Here is a 19,080-nt window from a genome sequence, read left to right on the forward strand (position 1 = left end):
CCCAGGGGAATCTGATGACTGAGACCATATGATTTTCCAAAAGGAATACTTCATCTGTCTAGAAAAATAAAATTGCCACTATAGAAGTGACGGGGAACCAGAAGCACAGAAGGAATATTTAGCCTAAGCTAAAGTTCATTAAATGAGAAACTTCAATTTAATAGCTACTAAGCCTGAATACTCATGTCATTGGTCACAGAGGAGGCGACATTTCCTTAATGGCAGCTGGGAGAAGAGAGCTTGGAACTTGGGCCTTAAGAACCCTTTGTCTCCACAGTTGTATTTCGGTAGAGCCTTATTTGACTCTTACTACATGCTCTGAGGATGCCGATGTCTGTGTACCCTTCAGAGGGAGTCACACAGTTCGAATCTCTTGCTATGAAATGATCAGGTATAATTTTGTAAGGTAAGGTCAGAAGGTATTGCAGCTTCTGCGGCTCCCCCTTTTAGAGCTAGTTTATTAAGTTTAAAAAAGAAAGAAATGGGCCTTCAAACAAACACACTAAATTAGACCTTTCAAAACACTTGTCATTAAAAGATGGTTTGTTGAAACTTCAGACAGGTTAAATGTATGCCAGAATTTGAGTGAAAAAAATTAGCTTTCCAGGGTTACAATTACAATCCTACTTAGTTGCCATGGTGATCACACAGCATATGGATTTTGTCAGACAAAGACATCAGGGGTGGTGAGAAGGGACAGTGTATTTTTTGAATCACCACATGCCAAGTGTCAACTCTTTTGCAGCTCTCTTGCAAAAAAAAAATTTTTTTTTTTAAGGAATAAAATGCATCTGGACTCAGAGGTGGGTGTTGGGAAGAGGAACAAGACTTTGGAAGAATAAAAAAAGGGGAGATCACTAGGAATGTCTGAAGAAAATCTGAATTTAAAATAACTTGAGGGCTTCCCTGGTGGCACAGTGGTTGAGAGTCCGCCTGCCGATGCAGGGGACACGGGTTCGTGCCCCGGTCTGGGAAGATCCCACATGCCACGGAGCTGCTGGGCCCGTGAGCCATGGCCGCTGAGCCTGCGCGTCCGGAGCCTGTGCTCCACAACGGGAGAGGCCACAGCAGTGAGAGGCCCGCGTACTGCAAAAAAAACCAAAACAAACAAAAAAAACCTTGAATATTAATGCCAAATTGTGTAATAACGGAGCCTTGGGGTTTGTGCGTTAGAAGCACCTACTATCTAACAAACATGTTCAGGTAACAGGTGGCCAATCTGTTCATTCCTCCCCTATTTTAACTGTATGTGCATCTAGGGTTAATTGATCTGCTGGGTCAGCATAAAAACTACAATGTAGAATAAGAACGTCCCTGGGCTGAAGACACAGGACTCTAAGACGGGAAATGATCCGAAATGAATTTCTTCCTATAACAAGAAGAAAGATAAAAGGACTAAATGCCCTGTGAACGCAAATGAAACTCGGAATTCTCAATTTACAGTTACTTTCATTTATCATTCAGAATGTACACACTCATGACAATGACATCTGTTCTGCCAGCACGAAAGTGAAACTGAAAGATTGGGCCACATCTCTGTCCACTGTGGTGTGGCAGAGAGAGTCTCAGAGTTGTGGAGCCAGTGGCCTAACTGGCTGTAAGATATAGGTGGTGGCTACAACCCATCAGCCACGATAGCAACCATAAGCTCCTGACCATATGGACTTATTTACTTTAGTGGAGGAAAAAGAACAATCAACACACAAATAATACATAAGGTATTTGCAGAGTATAATGAGGACTGAGAAACAGGGAGGCTGTGGTCTTGTAATGCAAAGTCCATCGTGGGGGAAGAGGAACGTGGGTGGTGCGTCAGCGGCCCGCTCCAGATGGAGTGTCCTGAGAAGACCACTCAAGGAGGTGATCTGTGAGCTGGGGGGATCTGAGGGATGAGACACAGGCGGCCAAGCAAAGATCTGGGGAAAAACCAGAGCAAAACAACAACACAAAGACTTAGAGCGGTCAAGAGTCTGGCTGAAGCAGCATGGGGAGCCGAAGAGGGATAAGAAGCTTCCGACAGCAGAGACATGAAGGGTCTGGTGGTTCAGGATACAGACTTGGATTTAGTCTATTTCCTCTATAGAAATTACAGAATTATATAAAATTACTCCAGAATTTATGAAAATGTAAGTATTAGATATCTTGGGAGGATCGCCTGTGAAAAAGAAACACATGGGGTTGGATGGAGTGCTTTCAGGATATTTTGCAGAAGTCCCAGCCAGTGTCTGGGGCTGACTTCATTGATGAAGGGATGCAATTCCTCTTCCTGGCCCCCCACTCCTCCCAAGATTTAGTGATTCAGCATTGGTACCCAAGCCTTGATGCTCATCAGAATAACTGGTGGAGCTCGTTAAAAATTCAGGCTCCTGGCCCCTCTCCCAGGCTGGCTTAATCAAAATCATAGAGTAGGGGCCAGAGCACCTCTCTTTCTGTTAAATCCTCCTGGATGAGTCAGACTATCAGCCATGTCGGGACACCTGGTGGTGCAGGGCAGAGGAGCAGGCCAATTCTACCGATGCCAGCGAGACCCAGGCAATGGGAGGGGCAGGTGTAACACTCCTCACTTTCACAAATGGGGGTCGGGGGGGTGTCAGGAGGGGCTAAAGTCTCTCCTGTTGTTTATGAAACAGGTCCCCTCTGGTGAGTCTGGATGCCCCTTACAGTCCCAAATTGCCAGTCTGTTGATTCATTTACTGCTTCTCATGCTAAAATGGAGATGACTTCTCAGAACTGCAAACTTGTCTGGGTATGTTAATAGTGTGTCTATCTTTAAATAGAAAGGCATTAGGGAATATTAGCCCAGGCTAATTATACACATCAGTTATAGCTAATAATTAAAATCTGCCTCAGGCTTTGAGGGAAGGTCGCTCTTAGGGACTAAGGGCTGGTTCTCCCTCCCTCCTTGTTTTACATATTTACAAATTAACTTAGATGCGATAATCTGCAACATTGATAATTATAAATGCTTAACTAAATAGAAATGTGTTAGCCTTGTGATAGGCTCCTTATAAGATGACTAAGACACAACCACTGATCTAAGAAATCTCCCTACAGTACACCCCATTGCAGTTGTAGAGGGGGCGGCTATCCACACGAGTGGAAAAAACAAAAGCAAAACCAAAAAGCCTCTCCAGTCTCAATCAGCCTAGTTTCTTGGAAGTCAGTGGGGCTCAGAAAATGTCCACAGGATAGACATCTATTTGAAGCTGGACCCAGATCAACATCCAATTTAATGCAGGTCAGCGAACAAGTGTTAAAAAGCAAGGTCTCTTGCCTGCGTCCAATCTATACTGGATTAAAAACAATGATTTAGAGGTGAAAGGATCTGTGTACCCTGTCGTGATCTCAGGGCCACTCAGCACTTTGGCTATTCTCCAGCGCAGAAATCCATGGCACCATATTTTCCCGAGGTCATTTTCCTCAGATAAGACGTTGCTTGGTCTCATCCTGCCAGAGAATTTATTATATCGATTTGGGGAATACGGTTAATTGAAATGAACTTTGGGTTTTAAAGGTGGGTTTGGTGACAGCCTTAACAATTAAAATTCTTCTCCTTTAAATGACTTGCACTCATTTGACTGAGTGGACAGTGCTGTTTAGAACAGAAGCAGGCGTAATTTTACAACATGCAATGCTCATTTACTTTTCTCCTGTTGCTATAACAACTCACTTTTGAGGCAGACATGGTGATAGAAAGCCTTGGCTTCCGGATGAATTTCACATTGGTTTTGTTTAGATTTTCAGTCAGTTCACTTGGAACTGGAGCTGCAAGTGCAGGAATAGATTTTACTCTTTCCTTTTTTAGAAACCTTGCTTAGGACTGAAGCTTTGCGTTTCCATCTTGTCTCAAGGGTTACATCCCATGCACAGTTTGTGATTTCCCTGGCATAAATCACATTTCAAACTCAGATTTTGTTCTGTTCTTTCCCTTAAAGGTAACACCAGGGTTTTTGCTGCTCCTGACAGAGAACTACTCCCATGAAGTCATTCTGTTTTTCAATCTTCTGTTCAAATGTTACCAACAAGACCTGTATCTCTGCAGGATTTGGGGATCCATAAACCTCAGAGTCATGGTAAGCTTCACACAGCACAGCAATATGCATTGTTTCTTAATGACTCTGAGGGAACAACAAGTAGATTTGGCAAAGGTAGAAACAAACAAATATTTTCAGAGAAACACAAAAGAGTAAATGAACACCTGACAAGATGCCATTCTGCTTTCATCCATTTCTTCACATCCCCCCCCCACACCAATAACAGATGCTAAGGAGGACCTACAACAGATGCCCTTGCTTTTGGAGGGCGACTGCAGAATTAGAATTGAATTGAAAAATGGACTCAAATATTTGGCGTGAAACAAATGTTTTCTAGTCAACATTTATATCTTCCCTTTTTGGGAAGCTAAACTACAGAACAGTTTTCAAGGCTTGACAAAATTTTTTAAAGTCATAGAATTCTGGAGGCAAAGAAATAAGATGTGAAAAACAATTCCAGAAAATATAACTCCCCTCACCACTGCCATCTTTAGCAAGATAAGCAGTGGCCATTAGCCCGTGCTGGCCCTTTGGACACTGTTACCTCTTTTTGCCCATAAGTCTTAGGAAAAAGAGCATGAAAAAGGACTGAACTATGAATTGTAAATCAGTAGCCTCTATTCCTTAAATATTAAGATAAATACCTAGATATATACATGGTGAAAGCATTGAAAATGCCAAGGTATCATATGAATGGCAATGAGACAATGCAACATGTACTGGTGCCCGCATTTTGGTCCTTTTCTGATGCGCTGTTTTTCTCGACTGTCCACGTAATTCTATCACCCATAATCACAAACATGGTTAGAAGCTATGCTTTGTGGCAGAATATAGTCAACACATTTGTTCCCTATGGCATTACAAAACATGTGATCTATTTGGCGACATAATAATGATGACCTTTAGGTGAGGATATTTGTTTTCAATTCTGATGAATCTATTAAAAGTAACCTTCAAGCACAGAATTAAAAGGGACAAACCTAGTAATGAGCTTGACTCTCTTATCTCCCCCCCACTTCTCCCTCTCTCTCTGTTCATCTATCTATCAATAGAGAGAGAAATGTCAAATGTGATCCGAGAGGCTGGCAAGCCACAACTTGAATGTGAATTTCTGTTATGCAGAAGCAGCGTGGACCCCAGGGTGCAGCTCAGCCTCTTGGCCAGGCAGGCTCTCTGGAGTCTTTGCTCCATAACCAGCTATTCAGGAATGTAAATTTGGAGTCCTCCAAACTCGCAGTTGCTAGTTAACTTTGTAAACGAAGTGTGGAAGAAGGAGAATCAATATTTGATCTCCTCTAAATGTTAGCCGTGAGTTTTGTTTAAATAAATCACATCCTAAGCAGTTTTCTAATCACATGTGTGAGAAATGGGTCAAATCAATTGAATGTCTACTAATCACTAGTCCTGCTTTTCATCTCTGGCTTGATAAACAAGCCATTTTAAACATATTTTTATAATTTATAATTTATTTATTTATTATTTTTTTCAGGGAGTCAAAGCTTTTATTACCTGATAATCCCTAGTGTGGTGCCAGAGATACCACTCTGGTCCCTCTATTCACCATGGTGGGATGTAGGTGGTATGAGAAGGTGGGCAAGGGTGGAAAGGGGAGAGATTATTTACAGAGCAGGGAGGGGAGAGCGGTCTGAACTGGGGGCACTGGGACAACCAATTTCCTCAAGAGCTCTGATAACTTTGTGCTTTTTTTCTTAGTTAATGCCTAGCTACCTGGAATGAGTTTTGTGTTTCTTCTTTAGGAATAGATGTATAAACCAAACAACAATTGAGCCCAATTTCCAGGCAGAGGATTTCATGATATCAATCCAAACATCACACTATTTAATTCCCCAATAAAACAACTGGAAAAAGGACTATCAGTGCTAACACATTTACATATAAAATCTCCATCTAATAGGTAATAGAAGCCTATGTACCAATTTCTAAAACAGTTGTAAGATATATACAGACTTTTGGGTATATTAACAAAACAGAATATTACAAAATATTAAAGGCAATTCTCCTGTCCACGGGGCCTCATCGCTTCTCACTTATGAGAGAAGTATAGGATATATATTATAACGTCATCAAGAATTTTCACTCTTTCTCAAGAATTTCTTTATAATTTAGGACATATCTTAACTACTTCCCAAAAGCATTGAAGAAGGCATGTTTTTCCTTTTCATGATGTACAGTAAGTCCCCTACATACGAACGAGTTCCATTATAAGAGCACGTTCGTGAATCCAATTTGTTTTTAAGTCCAACAAAGTTAGACCACGTACCAACTAACACAACTGGCTATATACTGCTGCTTTTACGCTTGCTTTCGGACATGCTGGGCTTGAAATAAAGATATTGTACTACTGTACTCTATACAGTACTGTACAGTAAAGTGCACAAAAGCACAACCACTTGTAGAGGATGCATGCACATGACAGTGTATGCCAGACACTTGAACTAACTTACATGATTGGACCTGCAAACACATGTTCAAATCTTTGAAAGTTCGCAACTTGAAGGTTCGTATGTAGGGGACTTACTGTACATCATGATGTTACTTTCTCATAGATTAAAAATCATCCGGACAGGGCCTCCCTGGTGGCGCAGTGGTTAAGAATCCGCCTGCCAATGCAGGGGACACGGGTTCAAGCCGGGAAGATCCCACATGCTGTGGAGCAGCTAAGCCCGTGTGCCACAACTACTGAGCCTGTGCTCTAGAGCCCGTGAGCCACAACTACTGAGCCTGCGAGCCACAACTACTGAACCCCGCACACCTAGAGCCCATGCTCCGCAACAAGAGAAGCCATGACAATGAGAAGCCCGCACACCGCAACGAAGAGTAGCCCCCTCTCTCCGCAACTAGAGAAAGCCCGTGTGTAGCAACGAAGACCCAACGCAGCCAAAAATAAATAAATAAATAAATTTATTAAAAATATCATCCGGGCACATTCACAGCTAAGAGTGACACAGTTCATGGAAGAAACTATTCGAGAATATGGTTAATATTTCAATAGCAACCAAGGAGGACATAGTAGGAGCTGGCACTGAGCTCTCTGAGGTCTCCCTTAATGACCTAGATGAATAAGGCAAACGAAGCCTCTTCCTCTGCAGGATTTGGGCAAGATTCCATATCACCTTGACAACTGGAGAAGGCGTCACAGCCACTTGCCCAGAGTGTGGTGGCCCCAGATCTTGAGCCCTTGACACCAGGCCCATGTTCCAAACTACCAGGAACACTGCCTTGTAAAATACCTTTGTTCAGAGATGAGCGGAGAAACAAAGAACATTTTGACAGGGGAAATACCAAGAATAAATACAAGATGTTTTGAAAGAACTAGCCAGCCGATGCACGGACCCTGAAAAGGACCTTGAATTAAAGTGCACCTCCTGTCAAATACTGGGTAGGCCAAAAAGTTCGTTCAGGTTTTTCCATACGATGTTAGGGAAAAATGAACTTTTTGGCCAACCCAATGCGACATAAGACGGCAAGAAAAAGTGCTGGATAGAAATGAGACCACAACAGGGTGAAGACATTCATCCATTCACTCAATCCTTTTTTAAAAAAATGTACTTTGAGGGTTTAATCCACACCAGTCTCTGCGCTAATTGCTTGGGAAACAAGGGTGAGTAAGTTGCAGTCTTTGCCCTCAAGTAGCTGAAAGTCTAATGAGCCTCGATGTAAATAAACCGCCATGGCGTGACACTAAATGCCGAAATAGTGCATTGGCAGCGAGCTGAGCAGGGCAGCGCAAAGAGGATGACCTGTGAACCAGGTCTTGAATGAAAGACAGAACTTCCAGATATAGATCAGGGATGGGAATGGAGATAGAAAAGAGGTGGAATCCAGAGCTGGAATTCTGTATATGAGGTGCGTGAAAGGCCTTTAAAGTCAAGGTCAAGATTTGAGGCTCTACCTCCTCGTTGCAGGATTTTTTCAAGCAGGACAGTGATGTGATTAGGTCTGTGTTTTGGGAAGAGTTCTCACGGCAGTGCAGTGAATGGACTGGAGATGGAGAAACACAGAGGTGGGTCAGCTTCTTAGGAGGCAATGGAAGCATCCAGGCAGTTGCTGCCAAGACCTAAATTAAGTCAGGGCACCCAGTCCCGAAAGCTGATTCTCAGCACACTGAACTGCATCATTTTCCTGAGTAGAGCTCTGCACGGTTGTATGGTAGAAGGAAAAACTGCCAGAGGAAGAGATTTCAGTTTTCAGATTATATGCATAGTTTTAGTGCAGTTCAGAGAAGCACGCATTTCTTCCTGCCTTTGTAATGTACTTCTCTCAGCTCAGTTCCTCATCTGCAAAATGATGGTAATCACAACACCTCCTCATGAGAAAGAAACAGGATAATGCCTTCAGGGGCTGAAGAAGTGCTTAGCACTGTGGAAGGCACACCTTAGTCACTCAATAAATGTCAGCTCTGGGCTTCCCTGGTGGCGCACTGGTTGAGAGTCCGCCTGCCGATGCAGGGGACATGGGTTCGTGCCCCGGTCCGGGAAGATCCCACATGCCGTGGGAGCGGCTGGGCCTGTGAGCCATGAGCCGCTGAGCCTGCGCGTCCGGAGCCTGTGCTCCGCAACGGGAGAGGCCACAACAGTGAGAGGCCCGCGTACCACAAAAAATAAATGTCAGCTCTGATTATGTTATCTGCACATTTACTTTAACTGGCTCATGTGTGTGCATGTGTGTGGTGGGTATGAGTGTGTCTGTGTGTGTGTGTGTGTGTGTGTGTGTGCCTATGTGCCTGTGTAAATATATTTGTGTGCTGGGTGTGAGTACTGTGATGTGTGCGTGTGTGTACATGAATGTGTGGCATTCAAATGTTCCTTTCTTAACTGCACCACTTTATTTTTAAAAATTCCCTAGAAGTTCCTTTATTGGACTGCTTCAGGTAGCCAAGCCACTTAAAGCATGAAACCTTTATGTACTGCAAGACCAATTTTTTTTAATTGCAAGGACCAAATTTAAAAACAAAATAAAGAACAACTAGAAAAAGGGAAGAATACCATATTCTAATGGCACTGAAGAATCATTTTGTCCTTAACTCAGATCCTCCTTTGTCAGTAGTACTGATTGCTAAACTTGAATGTACATTCTTGCCATCATTAAAAAAAAACCTGCTATAGCCATAAATACTTTCTATATTTAGGGGAAATAATTTCAATCAACCACCCACAAAGAAACAGAAAGAAGTTAACTGTCAAAGGGTCCTGTGAAAGAAAAATGACTTTCAATGCTTGATGAGGAAATTTTGTGATAACACTAAACTTTTTCTCACTATTTTTGAAAGGTATTTCTGGAAGCAATAGTGAAATTCCTCTACTGTTCAATTTGTTTATCAAAATATCTCTTACTTCTGTTTAAAATGTGGGGAATGAACGATAAGCAACCTGTTAATCCTATCTCCCCTGAGCATCTTATTCCATTAAAAGGATTTATTTAACTCTAAATAAGGCAGCAGTTATATAGGTAGACTGAGCGTGCTACTTGAAATCCCCTCTGCAAAGTGGTGTTTCTGCGTATTCATGGTAGGCCTCCTTTTACCACTCGCTCATTTTCTACTAAAGCGGCACTGAATCACAGAGAGAGAGGGAGTTCTGGGGTCAGGGAGATCCAGGTTCAACTTGCAGCTTTGCCACTTAGTAGGTGTTTGATCCTGGAGAAATGATTTTATTCACACTGTAAAATGTAGAAATATTACTTAGCTTTTAAGCTACTTTACGAGGTTCAAAAATGCATATATAAAACGTCTATCATGTTACCTGGTACAGCAGAGGCTCTGTAATCATAGCCATTACTAATCCTCTCTATCTTGTCCATAATTCACATGGTAGAAAGACTGCCTATTCAGGAGTTCACATAGCTTGTAGATTGTATATATGGTGATAGGCAGTTGATGACCAATTCTTTATTTTATTGCTAGTGCAATTCACAAGGTGCCGCCCACCAACCTTGGTTCACTGGAATTCTTAATGACACACCAAACAAGAAATCGGAAACATTCCTTCCCACAGCATCATGTAGGTGGGACATACAATAGCAACCTCAGTTATGCCATTTGAACACTACAGGGCGTTATGCAGAAATGAGAATTAGAGGTCCACACAGACCTTTATTCAGCAGAAGAGTTCATAGAATTAGAAAACCATAGCCACCTTCAAACAACATAAAAATAAACAACTGCAAAATTCACTCCAACCAACATGCTATTTGCCTTATTCAGGCAACACCCAGGGGGAAGCCCCCTAGCCCTTGCAATTGAATTCTCAGAAAGGTGCCAGGAGCTTTTGATCATAACGCTGACATTTCTTTAGTGAAAGGCACTTGACTTTGGAAATGATTCTCTCCCAGGCAGGAAGGACAATCCATGTGTGTGATTGGAGCCAGCACAGAGAAAGGCCAGGGTTTCACCACCAGCCAGTCTTTCTGTTTTGGTTTATGCTTTGATCTAACAGCTGCTGAAGTTCGGTGATCCCTTCTGAGCAGTACCTGGGGCGGTATTCGGACCTGCCAGCATGCTTTCTATGTATCACTGCTTAAAAAACTAGAGATCACAAATAAAAAAAAAAAAAATCACAGACCAAAGAATAAAATAAATACAACTACATAATAAACCTACCATAAGCTTAGTTCAGGGTAGATTAGAAGGGGAGAAAAAAGGAAACTTTAACTAAGGCCTTTAGTTCAGGGCAGAGCACCAGGCATCCCCTAGCCAGCCTGGTGGCTGCAGGAGGCCGAGGGCCTTGGGTTTTCTGAATGCTTACTCCAAACAAACAAGAATGGTCTAATCTTCCCATGGAGCCAGGAGGCTCCGCAAGCAACAAAAGCAAACTGAGATGAAGACATTCTTCAGGCTACCTCTCTTAGCCCTATAATCCCCAAATCAAACACTTCTTTCTTACGTGTGCGTCCCCAGATAGCTGTAAAGACGGCGGACAGAGCCCCAGGACTCCTTCCAAGGTCACTGCAGGATACTGGGCAAAGCTGGTCTCCTGGAGGACCTAAACCATCCTGAGCTGACTATGTTAATGAACTTTCCCTGGCCTGCATCACCTAAACACCCGTGCCGATATCAAGATGTCTAATTTGTAAAAATCAATCAGCTGCTTCCCTGATGGTAGACAAAACTGGTACCTACCACTCCCATTTGGGATGGGTTTGCCTCACAAAGGAGCGAGCACCCCCTTCTAATTTACGGCTGAAGATATTCTTAGGCTGGGGACAGGGCAAATTGTTCCCATCATTTGGATCCATCTTTGCCTATAGCCTCAAACACTGTTCTTTCTTTGCAGCTTCTGCTCTTTGGGCAGGAAGGCTACTAGCATTACCCCTGGGCCCCTCTCTGATGATTTCTAGGCAGTCACTTGAAAGAGGTCTCATCTTAATTAAGTCAAAACCCCTTCATCAATGCAGTTGTCCTTGAGCAGGCCAGCCCAAAGCACACGATTAGGCTAGGTAGCCCGTTACTGTAAACTGTGTCTTAAAACGGAAGCCTCCTCGATGTACAAAGGACTGCCTTCTCTGTCTCTAACACTGACCTGTTGTTTCGATGCAGAGCAGAATGAGAGTGCAGATCTGTAGGAATCATACAACAACGTGCCATTTGGAAAAAGTTGGACCGTGTTGATGTGTTGAAGAAAACAGATTAGGTGCAAATATTTAAAGAGCATTTCCAGTCTCTAAGTGATTTGTCGTTCTTAGACATCCTATGAATTATGATTTCCATTTTCTAAATGAAGAACTTGAAGAGGCCCACTAAATCTGCTCTTATGTTGGTAGTGCTGGGTTGGGAACGGGCCCATTGCTACTGTGGGAAGAGTGGTAGCTGCCACCTGGATCTGGTAGCAGCTCAGCAAGACTCAGCCCTGGGGCTTCAGTTCCACTCTCGGGTTGGCTAGAGAATTATTAACTGAGGCTCCCTCTCCCTTCTCACAGCACAGGTTTTCAGGGAGATCTGATACCCAATCCAAAGGACCATCCCTATGGTGGCAAATCAAACCTTTAGATGCCACAATTTGAGCCACTGGGATAAAAGTCAATCAATAATTTCCAGGGATTTTTTTGAACCGTTTAACATCAGATTGGTAACTTAAAATTGGCCACCAGGAGAGTATGTACATCATGAAGATCAACAAATACTACAAATTAGAGCCCCTCTCCTACCCCAAAAGCCCATTATTCAATAGTTAACCACTGGACAGATATATATCAAGTGAGATAAGAAAGGCCGAAGAGGGAAATTCACCCTCCTGAGATTCTCAGTACCATCCCTGCTTGAGGGAAAACCAGGAAGTTCCTTTAAAACACAACAAACAATAAAGATCTAACCAGATTGGTCCACTTTTTACTCTTGGTATCATCATACATTTTAGGCTTATTTATTTTTACATAAGTTACAAATGAATATATTCTCATTGCAAACAAATAATACCATATTATTATACTGAAATATAATATATGGACTAAAAAAAGGCGCCTTTCATTCACCCATTTTCTCTTCACCTTTCTCTTAAGTTAAATACTCACAACTTTGTGGACGCTTTTACTCTTCTTTCTCTGCACAGACCCACATATATGAATCTAAACATATTTTCACACACACTTATGTGTTCATACGTACTCTTCTGCATTTAATATTTTTATAAAATCTAGTCAGGCCATGATATTCAGAGACGGTTCAAATCTAGATCACCAGACCTCTTACCATTAACTGAAGCTCATTCTCATCAGAGCAGAGATGATTCCTCCTCACTTTACATTTATCCTACTACCATTAATGCTACAGGACATGCCGGAAAAAAATTGTAACTTATGTTAACTACAAATTGGCATATTTTGAGTCGCACCATAAAATGCCTACTGCAATGCTGTTGATAAACCTCCTCATCTTTCTGATTGTAAATTAGAAACAAATAACTTGAAGAAAATATAATGATAAAGATGATAGACTTCATATGTAAAAATCAATTATTTTGAAATATGTGGTACCTATTTTATATAAATAGATCATAAAATTAGATTTGTTTATTGATGCTTCAGGAAAACAGTTGTGTATTCTAAATGTTGATTATATTGTTGAAAAATATAATTAATTACCTAGATTAAAGTAGGATATTATCACACATGATATAATTCATGGAAAGTACTGTAAAAGCTGTAATGTGCTATATAGACAGTACCTACTGATGTCATGCATAAAAAGAGAAATTTGTTTTTTCTTCTTAGCATAAATATATTATTAAATGGACTATATATCAAGCATGCTTTCTTTATGCTTTAACACGTTTCATATGATTTTCTCCATGTAAATGTTCATTCCTAACTCACTGAGCAATTGTTATTCATTGTGCATAAGCCTTCAACTTTCAGTATTCAGGTAATTTAGAATTTCTATATATAATTTAAACTCCCTACACATAAATGACTATCAATATATTTCAGTTAAATATTGCCAATTCTCAGGTTATTCAAGATGGCAAGGAATCGACTTGGCAAGAACAATCCAGAATGACTGATAATTCTCAGGACATAAATACTTTGCAGGACATGCCACGTCCTTCCATTATGAATCTGATTAATCAAGCATTATGTTAACACTGATTATCTCCTTAGTGGCCATGTGCGGTCCCCTGGCAGGCACATGTCTCCATTTCCTTTCAGACTCTGCTGTGTTTGGCATAATACAACCCACTAAACATTATTAAATGAATAGTTGCAAAGGTAATGAAAACAATAACCAAACCATTAAATGTACCGAAGTCTATTCAAACATGTAGGTGCTCTTGACATTTCTTTTATTCAAAGGCTATTTCCTAATGTCCTAATGACGACTGAGCATTTGTTACACACCAGCACGTCGCTAGTGGCATCCACAATTAATTTCAAAATAGCCACTTCTTAATCTTCAAACAGTGTGGCAGGCGTAGCTGCAAATCTCATAGCCTTAGGAGATTGAGGCAAGCATCGAGTTGATAGACTGAAGTTTATGGTTTTTCCTTTTTTAAATAAGCTCACTCTTTTGGTAGCAAGCACTTAGGGGACTCCCAAAATATTTGCAAACATTTCTGTCAGATAGCATTACCGTCACCATATGATTTAAACAAGCACGTATTCATCACACTTAAACCAGATGTCATCTGAGTAGATGAGAAATGAATCACTCGCTCCTGACAGCTTGTTTACTTCTGGCAACACTTTCCAGCGGGATTGTCTAAATGCACAACACACTTTCTTCATATCTAGACATAAGAATGAAAGTCCAAATGCTAAAGGAAAAATTATCTCTTCAAGACGATGCTTCTTAAAAACAGACCCCCTTTTCCCTCAGATCTAGGGGTGTGTGGCAAGAAAAGAGATGAAGTCTTGGAGGACCAAGCTCTCTATGAGGCTTAAGAATGCTAATTCTTTTACTGTTACCACCTCCAACTCCAACCGGAAGCATCGTTCCCATTAATTAAAGGGTAGTTCCCATTAACTACAATGTGCTAGGAATAGTGCTAAGCATTTTGCTAACATGATCTCATTTAATCCTCACAATAACCTGAGACACAGGTATCTTCTCTCCATGTTATGGCTGAGAGAACCAAGGTACAGAGAGGTACTGAGTAAACTGTTCATGGACTCCCAGGGATTAAGTAAGAGGCAAATCAGTGATTCACACCAGGCCTTTTGACTCCAAAGTCCATGCTAGACTAATGGCATCTCAGGTTCTGGGCTGATGAACTTAAGTTTTCTGAATCTCCTCCTCATTTGTGAGATTAGGGAGTTGGGCAATGGAACAACTAAGGGTCTTTCAGTTTTAGATTTCTAAAAATTGTAAGCACTTCCCATCACCTATAAAACAATTCCTACAATATTTTTGATCATTTGCAAACATCTATACCCTCCATATTGTAAATGGGCAGGAAGTTAGTGTCTCAGTATATAAAATACATCCTGATGGTTTTCTGGTTTGTTTACAATTCGTAAGTAAGAAAACAAATCGCAGAAGCCTTAAGAATAAATGACATGTGTTGAACTTATTTACAAAACAGAAACAGACTCACAGACTTAGAGAATGAGCTTACGGTTACCAGGGAGGAAGGGTGGGGGGAAAGGATAGTTAGGGAGCTTGGGACTGACATGTACACACCGCTATATTTAAAATGGATAACTAGCAAGGACCTACTGCATAGCACAGGGAACTCTGCTCAATATTACATAACAACCTAAATGGGAAAAGAGTTTGAAAAAGAATAGATACATGTATATTATAACTGAATCACTTTGCTGTACACCTGAAACTATCGCAGCATTGTTAATCAACTATACTCCAATATAAAATAAAAAGTTTAAAAAAAGAATAAAAGACATTTGTAAATTTCATTTTGGGGGCAGTTTAGGCCAAATGATCAGAGAAAGATTATGTGTATATGTATGTGTGTATGTGTGTGTGTGTGTGTGTGTGTGTGTGTGTGTGTGTGTGTTTGTGCGCGCGTGCGTGCTACAGAGAATTATCACTAGGGTCACTATACAGTTCCCGAGGCAACTGAACGGCTTAAAAGAATGACTCTTCTAATAATAAAAATAAAGTAGAAAGAGGGAGATGGTGAACAAATGATTGGTGAGCACTGCCTTTTTGCAATGTTAAGGTCTTTTCGATAAATCTTATAGATTCAGGCCAGCTCCCAGGTCGGAAGGTCATGATTCAGACGGCCAGAGGAACTGCTGTGTCAACTTTAAATGATATCTCTCCTTGCTACAGGCCTAAGAGGAGGTGGCATTGAAAGAAAAATATCAACTATCACTAATGCCCTCTTTGCTTATATCACCTTCTTCTCTCATTTGACGGAAAGGATGTGAAGATGAGAAAATCTAATCTGTACACAGTTTGCTGGTGAATGAGAAGACCTTCCAAGGGCTACACCACAGATAAGGGAGATGTGTGCCTCTTTAGGGGCTATTGCAATCAAATTTATGTCCATCCTCCTGTTGTGTCATAGGTGTTAGAGCCCCTCCTTTTTTACAGTCAACCAGGAATATACCCACCTCCCCACTTTGTGGGGGGGGGATATCCGCTTATGGGAATAAATTGCTGAGGATCAGAAAAAATTTTCTAAGTGTAAAAGTTAATATTATAGGGTGTCTATGGACAGAGACTGGGGAAGTAGCATTTGTGTTAGGATGTTGAAATTATGAGACAATTTGTTTTGATATTTTATATTTCCATTGATATGGCTATAATACCGTTTTAACCATATATGCAGAATGGGGGGGCTAATTTGGTATAATATAAATTGATTTGCAACAGCTTAACTTCCACACGTTGCTCTCCATAAGCAAAAGTAAGTCCCCACTCTACGTGTTTTCTGGGATCACCCACGGGAACGATCTGAATTTCTGACAGTCTTAAACGCGACAGCAGCCTTTTAGCATGGAGACGAGTACAGTAATTTGGCAGCTAACTCAAAACTCATGCTCACGAGACTGGTAGATCGGAAATAAATCACAGATGTCACACACATGCTCTCTTAGAAGGGAGAGAATTGATAAGGTGCCAAAGCCTATCACACCCACACCGTTCTTGTTCCAATTGATAGAACCTCTCACCCTTGAAATTCTGACAAGTACTATTAGGGAAAGAGACTCTCACTCATATCTCTTCCTGGCTCTTTATCCATCTTTCCAAACAGTTTCTATCTGAGCTCAGTCTCAGGCTCATTTAATTATGACATCTGAATCAATACTCCATACAAGGCCCAGCCTATACCAGCTTGCTGGGGCAGCCTCCTAAATCCATGACAGCCTTTCTCAAAACCATCATCTTCTCATTTTGAAAAGAAGGTATCTGGCTTAACATTAGGTATCTTTATTCATTTTTAATTCTTGAAATCAGTTGCTACTTACAGGCCTAACAAGATTTAACACATATTTTCCCCCCAAATATATTGCATGTTCTGAATTCAGATTCATTTTCTGTCTCTGAAATGCTAAGCTACCGACTACAAAAGTGGAAATGGAGCCAATAGCAGTTTAAATAAATTACAAGCTGACAACAACCTGCCTTGGTGATGTTTTAAATGAAACATATTAATTGCAAAAATATCAGAATGCTATAGAATATCTTAAGAGACCCCATTTTGATACTGTGGTAGATCTGTAGGTATCTGCTTGTAAAGGAACATAGCATGAGGGGAGGTTTAGAAAAAACAAAACAAAAAACATTGCATCAAAATGATGTGCTAAATTTGGAGCCTGATTTGGTGAAGTAAACATGATCAGTTAACATGAATCGATGTTCTTCAAACACAGAATGCACATCTAAAGAAGACTTCTGGTTTAAAATCTCTCTTAATATATAATATATACAGTAAGTCCCCTACATATGAACCTTCAAGTTGCAAACTTTCAAAGATGCGAAAGTGCGTTCTCACGTCCAATCATGTAAGTTAGTTCGCGTGTCTGGCGTACATTGTCGCATGCGTGCATCCTCTTCAAGTGGTTGTACTTTTGTGTATTTTACTGTACAGTACTGTATAGAGTATAGTGGTACAGTATCTTTATTCCAAGCCCAAAATGTCCGGAAGCAAACGTAAAAGCAGTGGTGATGTAGCTGGTACTACTGTACTTTTCAAGGTACTGTACTGTAAGATTAAAATGTTTTCTTTATTTTTCATGTTTGTTTTTTATGTACTATTTGTGTGAAAAGTATTATAAACCTATTACAGTACGGTACTATATAGCCGATTGTGTTAGCTGGGTACCTAGGCTAATCTAACCTTGTTGGACTTACGAACAAATTGGACTTATGAACGCACTCTCGGAACAGAACTCGTTCATATGTAGGGGACTTATTGTAGTTATGGTTATACACTAAGAGCATATATAATGGCCTTAAATCAGAATACTTGTCCCTGTGGATCAAATCTGTGAGTCTAGTACAGATTCCCTGGAGTCTCCGTTTCCTTGTCCATCAAATGTTTGTAGAGAAGAGAGAGCCCAGGGTAATAAACCTTGAGTTTGATGATTCTGTGATTATAAGACATCTTAACTGTGTGTGCTTAGGCCTTTAAAATATTCATTAAGGAATTTCTGGTCACTTTTTACAAGGTATAGGCCTCTGTGTGTCTATAAGCTATAGGCTTATATGTGTCTATAGGTTATATAGGCCTATATATATGTGTGTATGGGGTAAAGTCCTACAATGTGTCTAAGGTACATTTAGGCTCCTATAAGTCCATACGCTTTTAGGCCTATATGTGTCTATGCAGTATAGGTTTCTAAGGGTCTAAAAGGTATAAGCCAGTATGTGTCCATAAAGTGTAGGCCCATGTGTGTCTATCAGGTATAAACCTCTGTGTTTAAAAGATATAGGCCTCTATGTGTCTGTAACATACAGAACTATTTGTGTATAGAAGGATGAGCCAATATATGTCTATAAGGTTTAGGCTTCGATGTATCTAAACAAGATACGTCTCAAATATCTTGAAAATACATCTACGTGTGGTCAAAGAATTAGTTACATTACCTTGGTAAGATTCCTTCTAGTTTTCTGAAAAAACTCTGTAATTTTATCACGAGGAACAAAAGAGATACACACAGACACACATAGTCACTCACATATGTACTCGTACACATATACATAAAATGATTTCTTGGAAGTCTCAGGGAGAAGTCCATATAAATTGTAGACTTAAGTTATAGGTAAGCTCTTTTTATCATGAGGAATTTAAAAAGTGATTACAGAAAATCTTAAATGCTTTGGAAACTGACATATCAAAGTCAATTGTTTGGTGACTATTTTTAATGCTCCTACCAAAAAGAAAAAGACCCTCTCTACCTTTCCCCTGAAAGTACTTACTTTTACTGCCACTAGCAGGACTTAAATTCATTAAGTCCTAAAGGAAAAATAGCCATTACGATCTGTTGCCTTTGGGAATGACAGGTGATTGATGAGAGCTCACATGTTCTCATGAAGGAACTCAGGCCTCATACAACTTAACAGATGCCCCAAACAATAATATTAATAGTTTACATTTATTATTGTCACTATCTTTTCAAACTACTT

The 19,080-nt window shown here is 40.6% G+C and overlaps 1 protein-coding gene across 1 annotated transcript in view; it reads right to left on the minus strand.

The window, feature by feature from the left end:
- Window positions 1-19,080, minus strand: part of SASH1 (SAM and SH3 domain containing 1) — an 862,598-nt gene that overhangs the window by 507,936 nt on the left and 335,582 nt on the right. The gene's annotated exons all lie outside the window — the stretch shown is intronic.

The sequence above is a fragment of the Phocoena sinus genome, chromosome 12, assembly GCF_008692025.1.
Source record: "Phocoena sinus isolate mPhoSin1 chromosome 12, mPhoSin1.pri, whole genome shotgun sequence".
NCBI classification, from domain to species: domain Eukaryota; kingdom Metazoa; phylum Chordata; class Mammalia; order Artiodactyla; family Phocoenidae; genus Phocoena; species Phocoena sinus.